This window comes from Mustela erminea, chromosome 2 (assembly GCF_009829155.1).
Source record: "Mustela erminea isolate mMusErm1 chromosome 2, mMusErm1.Pri, whole genome shotgun sequence".
Lineage (NCBI taxonomy): Eukaryota > Metazoa > Chordata > Mammalia > Carnivora > Mustelidae > Mustela > Mustela erminea.
This window is the reverse complement of record NC_045615.1, coordinates 129518107-129533511: the sequence shown is the minus strand read 5'-3', so window position 1 is coordinate 129533511 and position 15405 is coordinate 129518107. Positions and strand designations below refer to the sequence as shown.

At 37.2% G+C, this 15405-nt stretch overlaps 1 long non-coding RNA gene across 1 annotated transcript; it reads left to right on the top strand.

The window, feature by feature from the left end:
• The first annotated feature begins 303 nt into the window (after positions 1–303).
• LOC116584987 lies at positions 304–2239 on the top strand. Its single transcript, XR_004283416.1, has 3 exons — positions 304–675; positions 863–1082; positions 1372–2239. It is a non-coding gene; the product is annotated as an uncharacterized LOC116584987 (long non-coding RNA).
• The last annotated feature ends 13166 nt before the right edge of the window (positions 2240–15405 follow it).

Sequence of the window (15405 nt, the reverse complement as noted above, 5' to 3'; positions counted from 1 at the left end):
TGGGAGAGGGTGAACATCTCCTTTTAGTGACTCTAACTTGTTCCCGGCTGCTTGAATCGCTGGACCTGTGCGGATTCTTGAAACTGCAATTCGTCCTCAGAATAATCCGTATTTTTTTTTTTAAAGATTTTATTTATTTGACAGAGAGAGATCACAAGTAAGCAGAGAGGCAGGCAGAGAGAGGAGGAAGCAGCCTCCTGGCTGAGCAGAGAGCCGGATGTGGGGCTCGATCCCAGGATTCTGGGATCATGACCGGAGCCGAAGGCAGGGGCATTAACCCACTGAGCCACCCAGGCGCCCCGAATAATCCGTATTTATTTTAAGAAACCCTCCAAGGAGTAAATGTTAAAAACAAAAACAAAAATAGAAAGCCCAGCACGTTGGACTGAGTAGAGCCCAAGTTCCTATTTCTTAAAAGATAGAAGTGTACTTCCTGGAGCACAAGGTCGACGCACTCACCCTGTCCCTGGGTCTGTCGCCGGGATCTGTCGATTCAGCGGGAAACACAAGAGTCCGCGGGCTGCGCGGGGCCTGACTGTGCGCGAGGCTCGGTTCAGCTTCCCAAAGCACCATCATGGATACACGGGCGAGGACGGCGCCTCGGCTATTGGGGTTCTAGCTTCTCTCCGATTTCTTCCTAAGTTTCATCTGTTTGTTATTCTTAAAGTTTTCTGGGTAACTATAAGCAACAGACCTTGTCAGTTCCTCTTGAGATCGCCCACTACTCCCCACCCTTATTTCTCACCTCCCAGCATCCTGTTTGTCTCCCTGACTGTCCCCCGCCCCACCCCCACCCCCGCCCAGCTTTTAGCCATGTTTTGCTTCCCTCAGGTAGTAAATTTTAAATTTCTGTCTTTGTCAGTGTTCTTCATACCACAGGAGGCCTGCCGTAGATTCATTTTGTGTTCACTGGCTTATGATGGCTTCTCCTGTGAAAAATTTAAAAATGTGTGCCATGGACATTCCAATGAGTGTCTCCCCCACCTTGTCTTGAATACCCTGTACTTCCAGAAAATTTGGAAGAGTAGAGAGCCTAAGAGAAAATATGGGAAACTTTGAATGGGTGGACAGGGTCTTTTTTGGTGAGTTTTGCCTATTTAAAATTACTCTGTTTTGATAGGAACAAAAAAATCTACAATGTATATTGTGTTTATACTCACATTGGGATAATCTTTAGCTTATTAAATTTTAAAGAATATTTTGGCCTGTCCATAATTTTATATGAACTATTTACACTTACGTTTTGATTTTACTCAGTATTATTGCAAATGGCTCTATCAGCTATTAAACGGTATGGAATCCGGCCTCTCTTAAGTCTTGCAGGTTTAGAGAAACACTAAAAAAGGTTTTGTTTTGTTTTGTTTTGTTTAGAATACCAGCATGAAAAAGTCACCAGTACCCCCCTGAATATATGGTTCTGCCTAGTACTGGTATCTTCACAGGAGAGAAAATTCATTTTCTAAAAAAAGGAGGAAAACGCTTTCAAACTCATTAAATACATCTTTTGCTACACAGTAATTTATCTAATCAGTTTCTTTTTCTCCACTGAAGATAAGAAAAATAGAGACTCAAAAGAGCAGAAATGGACCATGATGTATTTTTAACCCCCTTTCTCCTAATACTTTGTAAATGTCTGAAAGGTTAAGATTCCCTCCAGATACACACATTTTCTCTCCTTTCCATGTTTGTTTATTTGGCGAATTTCTCAAATACAATTAGCTTTCTTTCACTTAGTGCTGAAAAGACAAGGGCATCTTAAGATCCCAAGAAGATTGAGGAGACAGGAAAGGTCTCCACAAGGGTTTATTACCATGTCCCAGGAGAGATGATTTTGGTAGAATCTTAGTTTGCTTCCCCTTCTTGCCACCCCCCAAATTTCTCAAGGTGTTCCCTGTTCTGTTGCCTTTGAAGGTACTTTGCCAAAAGTCTAGTCCTCAGGACTTTGTGATTCTGATTAGATGATGGTTCTAAGAAATGAATAGTGCCATTTGGATGATAACATCTGTCACATTTCCTAATGTAGTTTCCTTTACTTTCTTCTATACTTCAAGCAGAAGTACACTTAGAGCCTTAAAAACAAACAAACAAGCAAACAAACAAAAAACCCAGCTAATTTAATCTTAGACCATTTGGTACCGATGACCTGATGAAGATGTATTGTCTAATTCAGACACAGTGATTGCTATGTCTGATGCCTGCCCCAATAACACTGTTGATTATGTTATTTCAAGTCTGGATAACAGTCTTTTTATTCCATAGTCTTTAAAAACTAGAAAAGGAAAGCAAAATTTGTTCAGCTCATTTTAAAGAAAATGTTTCTTGTATTATTTTTTTAAATGAGTCTAATTCAGATTTTCCTTTTGAATCTAAGAAAGAAATATTCCAAAAGAGTTTTAAGAATTGTTTTTATACTCTAGAATTATCTACCCCCCCTTCAGCTTCTCTGTGCAATTTATATTTTTAGTTAGCTTGACCTCCAATAAGTTGTTTGTAAGCTAATTAGGGTAAGGGTTTTATCTTTTTATAGCTCCTGTTACAATTCTTTATACTTAACAGACAGTTTTGTATTATCCCAAGAGCTAACTGACTTTACAATTTAAATAACTTGTTTCCTCATTAGAACTTAAGTATCTATATAAGGACTTCGCTACTCTGATTTATATAGTATCAATTTGTATTTCTATGTTTTATACCTTATTACATATTACTTGCTTTAGTATCTCTGAGTTATGTTTTTGAAAATGTAAGCTTTATTCAAGACAGTGTTTATTAGAGCCTAACTTTTTAGGGAAAATATTATAATTAAATGTTATATTTAAAATATTGTAATTAAAAATCCATTCAGAGTGTCCTTTTTATAACACATAAAAATGGAGAGAAAATGAGACTAGGGATTAAACAAGGAATGGCCATGAAAATAATCAAAGATGGCGACATCCATGCTTACGCGAGGTTAAGGCCCTCCTTCTCCAATTATCTTCAGTTTTCATTGTTGCTTGGATCCAATTAAATGAAAAGAAACATAATAGGATTTGTAAAGGTCCTATGAAGATGAGATCAAGTGGTCAGAAAGCAACTCGAGGAATATTATTTTTCCTAAAGGTTTTGCCTTAAATCAAGAAAAAAGACTTCCTTATAGTGGCTCACGTATTGTTATCAAGGGAATCAGAAAAATCCCTGACTGTGAAAAACAACAGCAACACAAAAAGTAATTAGTTCTGTACAGTATTTCTTTTAGCTGTGATTGTACAAACATGCTCTAGCTATTTGCCGAAGCCCACAGAGGCGAGACCGAGCGAATTCCCGCATCCTGCTGCTGATTTGGTTATCTGAGGTAAGTGGCTATTTGATCAAAAACACACCCAGAAGAAAAGAGAGTAAGAAGGCCTTAGAAAGGAAACTCTCAATGTTAATTAAACCGGCATTATTCAAATATAGGGCATGGTGGATGTTTATTAGATTGATCGGCAATGGTCGTGCTATACTTTTTGGGGCCGTGACATCAGACTAACAATGTCATTACTATTCCCTATTTCCCACTTGTGGGAGGATTTGTGCCCAAGTACATAAAAGAGAGTTGGATTTTCCAGTGCTTTCTCTGGCACTTCATACTGTCAGGGCTGTGGCTGGGTGTGAACACTGATATGCTGTTTTCCAGTGATTTAATTCAAAATCTATTTACAATATTTGCTGACCCCTACTTAGATAGGGGTGGAATTGAGTATTTTTCAAGGTTCCTGTCCGCAGAGACCTTAGTCCAAAATGGAAACCAGACACATATCTTCACACCAAGATAACTACTGGTATGAGGAAGTAAGTTGATATAGTTTCTGAATGGTAGTCCAAAATAAGTGTGGTATCACTGTGGCTTCAGAGGGTCTGGAAAAGCTTCCTGGGAGAGCCGCTGAGCCTAGAAACACGAGGTAGCCAGAAGAGGCCCAGGCCACTGTGGTTCCAACAAGGCGGGGGGTGCCTTGTGGACTTGGGGAACAGGTTTTAAAGACCAGTGAGAGCTAGACGGGACAGTGCTTAAACTTAGGCCAAGGAGTGGAGACGTCAAACAGTTGAAAAGTTAGATTATCCAAGGCCAGCTTGAGTATCACATTTTGCCCTGTTCAATTAAGATATCTGCTAAGTGCGATTCAATATTTAAAGTTTTGCAACGCTTATGTAAATACATTTACGTAACTTTGTTTTCCTCAGATTATATCCTGATATGGTATTTGGAAAATAACATAATTTATTCAGTCGTAAAATATTTGCTGACTCTCGTGCCAAGTACAAGACTGAACATTTATGCAATATTTCAATAATTACTTATTAGGGGTACTTGGGGGTACAACATAGAACAAAAAGAAACATCTCTGTCCTCATGGAGCTTGTATTCTAGTGGTATCTTAGTTTGCGGGGACTGCCACAAGCTGTCTTAAACAACAGAACTTACTTCCTCACATATACAGAAACTAGAAACCTGAGATCAAGCGGTCAGCCAGACTGGTTCCGTGTTAGGACCGTGAGGGAAGATCTATCCTAGGCCTATCTCCCTGGCTTGTGGCCATCTCTCCTTGTGTCTTAAATTGTCTTCTCTCTATACTGGTTTGTATCTAAATTTCCTCTTCTTACAATGACACCAGTCACACTGGGTTAGGGCCCACCCTCATTTTAACTTAATTACTTTGGAAAGACCCTATTTGCAAATACAGTCACATTCTGAGGAGCTGGGGGTAAGGACTTGAACATACACATTTTGGGAAGGACACAGTTCAGCCCATAACAAGAGGGCATTGATGTCAGAGCAGTGAATCAAGTCTAGAACATGGATGGTCTTGGTCTCTGTGTGCCAGGCACAGTTCCAGGCATGCTCATGTCCCTCATCGCATTTAATGCTGTAACCAGCCCCGGAGGTAAGTATTGTTCCCCAGACTTTACAATGAGGAAACTGAGGGCAGACCACGTTAGTTCTTAGGGGTGTTTGCTTGAGCGGTGCCGTGCTTAATGTTTTCATTGGTGAAGGCCTTGGAAAGGAAAATTGAGCTGTGACTGAATGTGTAGGCTATATATTTGTGGCTGATTCAGAGTCAGAAGCAATTTCTGAATGTTAATGTAAAGAGGGAGGGGTCTTTTTATTTTTATTTTTTAACATTAGGTTCTCAGGAAAAAAAAGATAAAAATAATATTTGATAATTAAGTATCTCTTTTCTCTATAAATAATCTTGTATATTATTTTATGAGTATTATATATAGTAACACATTATTAAAAATAACCACAGTTATTTATAGTAAATATATAACTATCTATTAAATAAATGCTCCATTTTTTATAGCAATGATCACTTCCTTTGGATTAGCTAGATTCAGGTAAAGTTCCAGGTCACTTCTGACCCATACCTTTTCATTCATCTCCAGACTAGGAAGCTCGCTTCAGCACTACTCCTATGGGAGGAATCCTCATATTATCTGTTTTGCCTGTTTCCATTGTGATGCTCCTCTGGTGGACAGATTCAGATTCAGCAAACTTATGGAGGGCGTACTGTCAAACGGCAGGCAATTTCATGGAAATCTACGTGGTTCATAAATATGGGAAACCAAACGATAATACACATTTTTTATGAGCACTAATTTTTATGCAGTTATTTTACAGGGAAAAAAGTACTTTTTCTTTTTTTAACTTAAGGTAACCAGTGGATAGTTTAAAATGTAATTTAAATATTAAAACAGGGATGCCTGGGTGGTTCAGTCAGTTGTGTCTGCCTTCGGCTCAGGTCGTGATCCCAGGGTCCTGGGATCGAGCAGCACATGGGGCTCCTTGCTCTGTGGGGAGCCTGATTTTCCCTCTGCCTGCTCTGCCTGTTCTGCCTGTAGCTCTCTCTGCTCCTGCTCTCTCTCTGACAAATAAATAAATAAAATCTTTAAAAAAAATAAATATTGAAACAATATAGGTATATATTAGAGTCCAAAATGCAACATTTGTATGAACTTTCAAGATGAAACTCATTTAAAAGGAGTGGCTTTTGTTGGGAGTTGTGCCTTTAGCTCAAAAGAGATGTGAACTTGCCCTTCTCCTTCTGAGGGTTGGGGCTCAGAAGCCCCAGGGGCTGCCTGAGCCCTGGGGCAGGGGGTGGGGTGGGGTGGGGTGGGGTGGAGTGTGGTGGGGTGAGGGGGTTGGGCCTCAGGAGAAAGCCTTTGAAAAGTTCTGAAATTTTCTTCATTTAGTCTTCCTAACAACCATGCGAGGCATATTATCCTCATTAAAGACATCAAAAAACAGAAGTTTGGGTAAATTATCTTGCCCTAGTTTACACAGTGAGTAAATAGCAGAGGCAGGTGTTAAATTCACACTTTCTGAGTCCAACACCCAGGCATTTTATACTGTACTACATCCACTCCTTGGATGAATGAGGCTTCTGTCCTCCCGAGGCTTCCAGACCCAGGGGTTAGCAACAAAGGCAGAACATAGTTCTCTCCCTCGTGGAATCTACGGTCTAGGAAGAACGGACGTTAAACAAATACTGCAAAACACTTGCTCATAAATTGATTGACAGAGGTGCCTGGGTGGCTCAGTGTGTTAAAGCCTCTGCCTTCGACTCAGGTCATGATCCCGGGGTTCTGGGATCAAGCTCCGTGTCGGGCTCTCTGCTCAGCAGGGAGCCTGCTTCCCTTCCTCTCTCTCTGCCTGCCTCTCTGCCTACTTGTGATCTCTGTCAAATAAATAAATAAATAAAATCTTGAAAAAAAAATAAATTGATTGGCATTATGAAGTGAAAAATAGGGTGCCATGAGAAGAAAGCAACAGGTGAGTTAATTCAGATTAGTGATCAGAGAAGACCTCTTTAAGGAAGAGACCTTGGATCTGAGGTTTTGAGCATGACTTAGGAAGAAGAAAACTTTTTTTGCCCTTGAAGTAGTTACAAATGGCCATCCTACACAACCCATCACTTCATTTCCCTCTGTCTTCATTAGATTCCCTCCTTCTCCACAGCAAGATCAAATCCTGCCCTCAGCCACTGCATTTATTCTTTTCTATTCTCTCCATCCACCTCTTCTGTCCCTTCATTATCGAGCATCAGCTATGAGCCCGGCACTACTGCGCCCTGAATCCTGTTCTTTTTCATCTTCACTCTCTTCTTTTTTCTCCTTTGACTGCTTTAACTTTCTGATTCTTTTTTTTTTTTTTTTTAAAGCTTTATCTTTTCGAGTGGGGTAGGGGTAGAGGGATAGGGAGACAGAATCTCAAGCAGACTTTCCGCTGAGCACCAGCCCAACTTGGGGCTTGATCTCATAACGCTGAGATCATGACCTGAGCTGAAATCAACGGTCGGATGCTTAACTGACTGAACCACCCAGGCGTCCCTAACCTTCTGATTCTAGAATCTATTTTTGACTCACATATTCAGTCTTATGCCTTTCCCAGACCAGTCACTTCCCTTCCCTTGGGCTAAATTATCATTTCTATTCCTGTTTTCAACAAATGCATACTTTCCTCACATTTTTCTGAAATTTTTATAATCAGGTGCAAGAAAATTAATGAAGTTTTGTTTGTTTGTTTGTCAACTACTTAGTTTTTCATCCCTTAACACAGAATTATCACTAATATAAAAAACAAACATTTTGGAATCTCTCTTTCTCTACCTTTCTACCTATATCTATCATCTGTTTCTATTTGGGACCATTTCTTTCTTTTAACTATAAACTCCTAGAGATGGGCAGATCTATCTGTGTAAGTTAATATAAAATCTGGAGCTAGTAGTAATAACTTCTTAAGCTTTTCATATGCTTTTAAAAGAGGCAAGGCACATCCTTTATGGGCCTGCTAATATGCTTGATGTAACTCTGATATAAAAGTACAAATGAGGGGCACCTGTGTGGCTCAGTGAGTTAAGATTCTGCCTTAGGCTCAGGTTGTGATCTCGGGGTCCTGGGATCAAGCTCCACATTGGGCTCTCTGCTCAGTGGGAGGCCTGCTTCCTCTTTCTCTCTCTCTGCCTACTTGTGATTTCTGTCTGTCAAATAAACAAATAAATCTTTAAAAAATTTTAAAAAAGTAAAAGCACAAATGAATTCAGAAATGCATAGATCAAGATTAGCCTGATTTTACCTTCTCCTATAAAGTAATTTTTGTCCTTTCTGTCATAACCTGGACATGAAAAACCCAAGTCAGCAATAATACAGCATATCATCAACTATTTAGGCAAATATATACTTACTTCTCTATCTCCACACAAGTCAGACAAATCCAACAAACTTCCTTTGGAAAGTCTGAAAACTCAGAGTATGCTATCTAAAAAGTTCCACCTAACCAAAGGCAAGTAGAGGGGATTTCTCTTTCTAGGCATGATGGAGTAACAAAGATCAGACTTCAATGCCCACCATAAGTAATTAGAAAGCTGGATAAAATATGAAACAATGTTTTTCAGACATTGAGCAATAGTCTGCATAGGATTATGATTACTGACAGAAGAGAAACAAGTGAACTCAGTAATTCCCCTGGCTTTCTGCCTAGAAGAACTTTCTAGACTGTAGAGTCAGGAACAGGGACTCAAATGGATCCTGATAGCCTTGCTGAGTTGATAAAATGCAGGCTAGAGTTTAAGGAGGCTGAGATGGCTAGAGGTAGTGGGGCAGAGTTCTGGGAAAGAGGAGACTATGCAGAAAAATTGCTCCAGAAATATGTACAGCAATCTTTTGAATCTTTGCTGAGTACCAAGACACAAGTGTATAGAATGACAGTCCACAAGTTTGGATAGAAAAGACTGGTGAGTTGTAAGCTGAATTAATCTCAGGGCACACACAAACTGGGAGAAAGTTTGGTTAGCCAAAGGAGAGAATCCTTGTTCATCCTTGGAACATTCAGAGGATACCCTAACATCATCATATGTTAGGAATAGTTCTGAACTCTCCTTTGAGTGAGATACTCTAGAACAGGGGTTGGAAACTTTTCTTAAATTTAGAGAACACAATCATTTTGGGTTGTGGGTCATATGGTCTTCATCACAACTACTCAAATCTGCCCTTGTAGTGTGAAGGCAACCATAGAAAATACATAAGTGAATGGGTGTGGCTGTGTTCCAGTAAAACTTTATTAGCAAAAAACAAGTGGCCAACCTGTGAGCTGTGGTTTGCTGACCTCTGCTCTAGAGCAGCACTGTTCAATAGAAATATAATGCAAGCCACATATGTGGTTTTAAATGTCTGGTAACCACAGTAAAAAGGAAAAACACATAGGTAAACAATAATATATTTTACTTAATTCTATAAATCCAAACTATTATCAATTCAACTTGTAGTCAATACAAAAATTATTAATGAGGAAGTTTGTGTTTTTTCTCAAAATAAGTCTTCAAAATGTGTTGTGTATTTTATACCTATAGCACATCTTAATTCAGATTAGTCACATTTTTATAGCCACATACAGTTAGTGACTACCACAGCACTTGATAGCACATTGGATAGCACAGCTCTCACCCCTTTCTATTAAAGCTTAAAGACAGGTCTCAAAGGAATCAAACTGATGGAACAATTAAGTTCACTGCCCAATGCTCTTCCAAGGAAGACAAACAATAAAGACACTTAATTATGTAACAATAACAATGTCAGGATTAAACAAAAAATCACTGGACATGCTTAAAAGCAAGAAAAAAACTACAACAAGAAAAACAATCAGTTAAGGGAAACAGACCTAGCAATGACAAAATAATGGAATTAGCAGACATGATGTTAAGACAGATTTTATTATTATGTATAAGTATTTAAAGGAAAAAATTATCAGAAGAAAAATGAAGGATATAAAAAAGAACCAATTATGACTTCTAGAGATTAAAAAAATGTAATATCTGGATTGAAGATTTCAGTGGATAAGATTAACATCCGATTAGGCACTGCAGAAGAAAAGATTAGTCAACCTGTAAATGTAGCAATTAAATTGATCCAAGATAAACCACAGAGAGAAAAAAGACTTAAAGAAAATAGATGAAAAGAGGCTTAGTGATTGGTGAGAAAATATCAAATGATCTACCATAATTGGGAAAGGAAAGAAGAGAGGACAGAAAAATATTTGAAGAAATAATACCCCAAACACTACAAAATTCAGTGGAAATTATATTTCATAAATCCAAGAAGCTTAAAAACCCATGAAAAAAAAAAAAACCAGGTCACACAATAATCAAATATCTGAAAACCAGTGTTGAAAAGAAAATCTTAAAGGCAGTCAGAGAAAAAAAAACAACAACAACACATTAAGTACAGAGAAATAGACATAAAAATGATTATAGACTTCACCTCAGAAATTTAGCAAGCCAGAAGACAATCAAATAACACCGTTAGAGTGCTGAAAGAAAAAACTCAACTTGGAATTCAATACTGATGGAAATAGCCTTCAAAAACAAAAGTGAAATAAGGGTGCCTGGGTCGCTCATCAGTTGAGTGTCTGACTCTTGGTTTCAGCTGAGGTCGTGATCTCAGGGTCATGAGATCAAGCCTCACACCCAGCTCTAAACTCAGCAAGGAGTCTGCTTGAGATTCTCTCATCTCCCTCTGCCTGTCCCCTTGTTCATACACAAACACACACACTCTCACTCTCAAATAAATAAATAAGTAAAAACATTATTAGACAAAATTTGAGGAACTTTGTTGCCAGCATATATATACTAAAAGAAAAGTTAAGCAAAATTATTTAGGCAAAAGCAAAATGACAACAGATGGAAATTTAGAATACCAGAAATGGTAAATATGTGAACAATAGAAAAGATTTGTTTCCTCATTTTAAAATTTCTTCGAAAGCTAATAACCACATAAAGCAAAAATAATAACAATGTATTTTTGAGATTCATCAAATGCATAGAAACAGTATGTATGAAAATAGATTGAAGGACAGAATGAGAGCAGTGGAAGTCTAGAGTATTAAGTATTTTATGTTATATATGAACATAAGTATTTTATGTTATATATGAACTTAAGTATTTTAGAGTATTTTATGTTATATATGAACCGGCATAATACTATTTGAATGTAAATTATGAGTTAAGATGCATATTGTAAAGTGTAGAGCAATCACTAAAATAAAATAATAAAATAATTCTCTTCAACAGTGGAGATAAAGTGGAATATTAAGCAGTACGAATTAACTCAAAAGAAGAAGGAAAAGAAAAAGTAACAAGAAAAGATGAGACAAAATGAAAACTGATAGTAAATGGTAGACTTAAACTCAACCATATTGATAATTATACTAAATGTAAATGGTCTGAAGACTCCAATTAAAAGTCAGAGATTGACAGACTAGATAAAAAATTAAGATTCTATTATATGCTGTGTAGGAACAAACCACTTCAAATATATAGACAGGATAGGTTAAAACTAAGAGGAAAAAAAAAGATATACTGTACAAACATAAATTATAAGAAAGCTGGAGTGGCTATATTAGTATCAGATAAAGCATGCAAGATAAAAAGAATATACTAGGAATAATGGGAAAGTATGCAGTTTATTGGGGGGAGATATGACAATCCTAAATGTAATAGAGCTTGAAAATACATGAAGCAAAACCTGGAAAATAAGTCAGGGTTCTGGGAAGCACTTAAATTCTCTGAAGTGAATCAGTTGGGTGGATTTGGGAAAATCATTTAATCTGTGAATAAAACTTTACTCTCTTGTAAAATAAAAATAGTCACACAATATTTCATGGGTATTTTGTGAAGACTAGATAAAAGTATATATGAAAATAAAAACAAAAACAAAAAAAAAAACCTGAACTGAAAGGAAATTTAAAAATCTGCAGTGACAGTTGGAGTCTTCAACACTTTCCACTTATAGTCAATAAAGAAAGAAGGCAAAATCAGCAAGGCTATTGAAGACTTGAATGATAACATCAATCAACTGTACCTAATTGACATTCATAGAATACTCTACCCACAACAGCAGAATTATGTGTTTTTTTAAAAAGTTCACCTGGAACATTAATTAAGAGAGACCATATGTTAGTCATGGAACAAGTTTAAACAAATTTAAAAATATTTAAATCATAGGGTCTGTCCTCTGACCACAGTGAAATTAAATTAGAAATCAATAGCAGCTATTTGGGAAACCTCCAAATATTTAGGAATCAAATAGCATACTTCTAAACAACACATGGGCCAGAGAAGAAATCACAAGGGAATTTAAAAAATATTTTTAACTGAATGAAAAGGAAAACACATCAAAATTTATGAGATGTAGTTGAAACAGTGTCTCAAAGGAAATGTACAGCATTATATGTTAATATTAGAAAACAAAAAAGGTTTAAAATCAATAAGAATCTATCTAAAAAAACAAGAAAAGAATATATGTTGGCTAATTGAATTTAAATTTTAAAAATAAAAAAAAAGTAAAAGAAGAACAAATTAAACCTAAAAAAAAATAGAAGGGAGAAAATAACAAAGATAAAAGCAGAAATCAATGACATATAAAACAAAATAATAGTGAAAATCACTGAGACCAAAGGCTAGTTGGAGAATTTCAACAAAACTTATAAACCCCTCGCTCGATACATTAAGGAAAAAAAGGGAGAAGACACAAATGATCAATATCAGTTACATACTACAGATGCTACTAATATTACAAGGATAATAAATGTATATTATGAAAATTTGTTGTCAATAAATGCAACAACTTAGATGAATGGGCAAATTCCTTAGAAGACACAATTTGCCAAATATGACTGCAGAAGAAGTAGAAAACCCAAAGAAGCCATGTATTGCATAAAGAAATTAAATGTGTAAATTCAAAAATTTTCCGGGACGCCTGGGTGGCTCAGTTGGTTAAGCAGCTGCCTTCAGCTCAGGTCATTATCCCGGCATCATGGGATCGAGTCCCGTATCGGGCTCCTTGCTCCGCAGGGAGCCTGCTTCTCCCTCTGACTCTGCCTGCCACTCTGTCTGCCTGTGCTCACTCTCACTCGTTCTCTCTGACAAATAAATAAATAAAATCTTAAAAAAAAAAAAAAGAATTTAAAAATTTTCCACAAAGAAAACTTTAGGACCAGAAGGTTTCACTTGTGAATTCTATCAAATATTTAAGAAACATGCCAACATTTCACAAACTGTTTCAGAAAATGGGAAAATGGAATACTTTCCAACTCATTTCATGAGGCCAGCATCACCTTAATATGAAAATCTGAGAGTGAGTTATAAGAGAGAAAAAATGAAACAACATGAGACCAGTATGACCCATGAACATAGGCACAGGAATTCTTAGCAAAATACTAACAAATTGAGTCCAACAATCTCTAAGAGGAACAATACATAGTGGTGGGGGGTTATTTCAGAAATGTCGAAAATCTAGAGAAAGACCTCTGAAGTGGGGTGTATGCCAATGGGAAGTAAAAAGTAAAAAGGGAGCATCATTAACTTCCATAGTCTTGATTTTCATCGTTTTAACAGCTGGCATTTCTGAACATTTACCACACACCAGGAAGCAGGTTCAGAGCAGTATATGAATTCTCTTGTTTAATTTATAAGAACCCTATGTGGTAGATACTATTGTTGTGCGCATTTTATAAATGAGTAAAGCAAAGCAGAGAGAAACCTCAAAACCTATCCACAGTCCCATAGCTATTAGGATTTGGACCTATATTGTCCATCTCCAGATCCTGCACTCTTGGCTAATAATGTACCACTCTACAGTGAACTGCTCATCTTCTGTGCTTTTGCCTAGCAAGGCTTATTTCATCACTCCTAAACATTTATCCACTTTTTCAGTCCATAATTAAGAACTTCCATCTGAGTAAAAATATTAAGTAGTTCCAAACACAAATACTTCTGAAATAAAAGTATGTGTATTAAATTATAAAACTTATAACACTAGCATGGAATATGTACTCCTTTATCCCCTTCCTAAATTTTTATGCTGTTACAAATGTGGTCTCCAAGAAATGGGGGAAAAAAAAAAACCCAACAAACAAACCAAAACCAATTTTCCCTTTCCTATGTGTAGAACAAAATGCTTTTTACCTGCCCACCGTGCCCCCCCACCCCCCCATCCATGGGTTGACCTAGAATTCAATGCTGGCACTAAGACTTGATGGCATATGAACTTGGGCAGGGTCTTTGAGCCCTGGAGCCTTAGTTCTCTGTTTTGTGAAACAGAATCTTTCTGCCTCCTGAGCTGGATAGTGTGAGGATGAGGAAGGTACCCAGGTGAACTTCAGTATTCTTTCCTTCCCTCTGTTTCTTCTTAGCCTTCATCCTTTGTGATGCTTCTTTAGAGTTTCAGAACTTTCAACCTCTCCAGAAAGGCCGTATTCAAACTGTTTTTGATCCATGTCCACAGTGATCACAAATCAATAGAACCCTAATATACATATGTACGTATGTATAAGAAAAGTGATTACCTAATTTATTGTAAAAATTAGGTAAATTATTACTTACAAAAGTAATAACTATGCTGATGAACCAGGAATAAACTGGGGCTATACTGGAAGAACCGAGTCAGATGTCACAAAACCACTTAACCTTATTTATTTTGGTGCATTCTGTTATTTTATCTGTATTCTATTATTTATTTATTTTATAGTTTCCCAATTTTATTGTTTTTTCATGCATTCTAGTTAATTATAAAGATGCTTTTCAGGATCTATTAAATCGATTTTGTATCCCACTAATGAATCCCTACCCATATATATATATATATATTTATTTATTTTGGCTTTTCTCAGAAGCCTGGAGGCTCTGCATGGGTTTGTTTATTTATTTATTTATTTTTAAAATTTTTTAAAGATTTTATTTATTTATTTGACAGAGAGAGATCACAAGTAAGCAGAGAGGCAGGCAGAGAGAGGAAGGGAAGCAGGCCCCCTGCTGAGCAGAGAGCCCTATGCGGGACTCGATCCCAGGACCCCGAGATCATGACCTGAGCCAAAGGCAGTGGCTTAACTCACTGAGTCACCCAGATGCCCTATTTTTTAATTTTTTAATCTTTTTATAAACATATAATGAATTATTAGTCCCAGTGGTACAGGTCTATGAATCGCCAGGTTTACACACTTCACAGCACTCACCATAGCCCATACCCTCCCCAATGTCCATAACCCCATCACCCTTTCCCTATCCCCCTCCCCTGGGGCCCCCTCAGTTTGTTTTGTGACATTAAGAGTCTCTTATGGATTGTCTCCCTCCTGATCCCATCTTATTTCATTTATTCTTTTCCCACCCCCCCAAACCCCTCACGTTGCATCTCCACTTCCTCAAATCAGGGAGATCATATGATTGTTGTCTTTCTCGGATTGACTTATTTAGTTAAGCATAATACCCTCTAGTTCCATCCATGTCGTTGCAAAAGGCAAGATTTCATTTCTTTTGATGGCTGCATAGTATTCCATTGTAGATATATACCACTTCTTCTTTATCCATTTATCTGATGATGGGCAGCTAGGTTCTT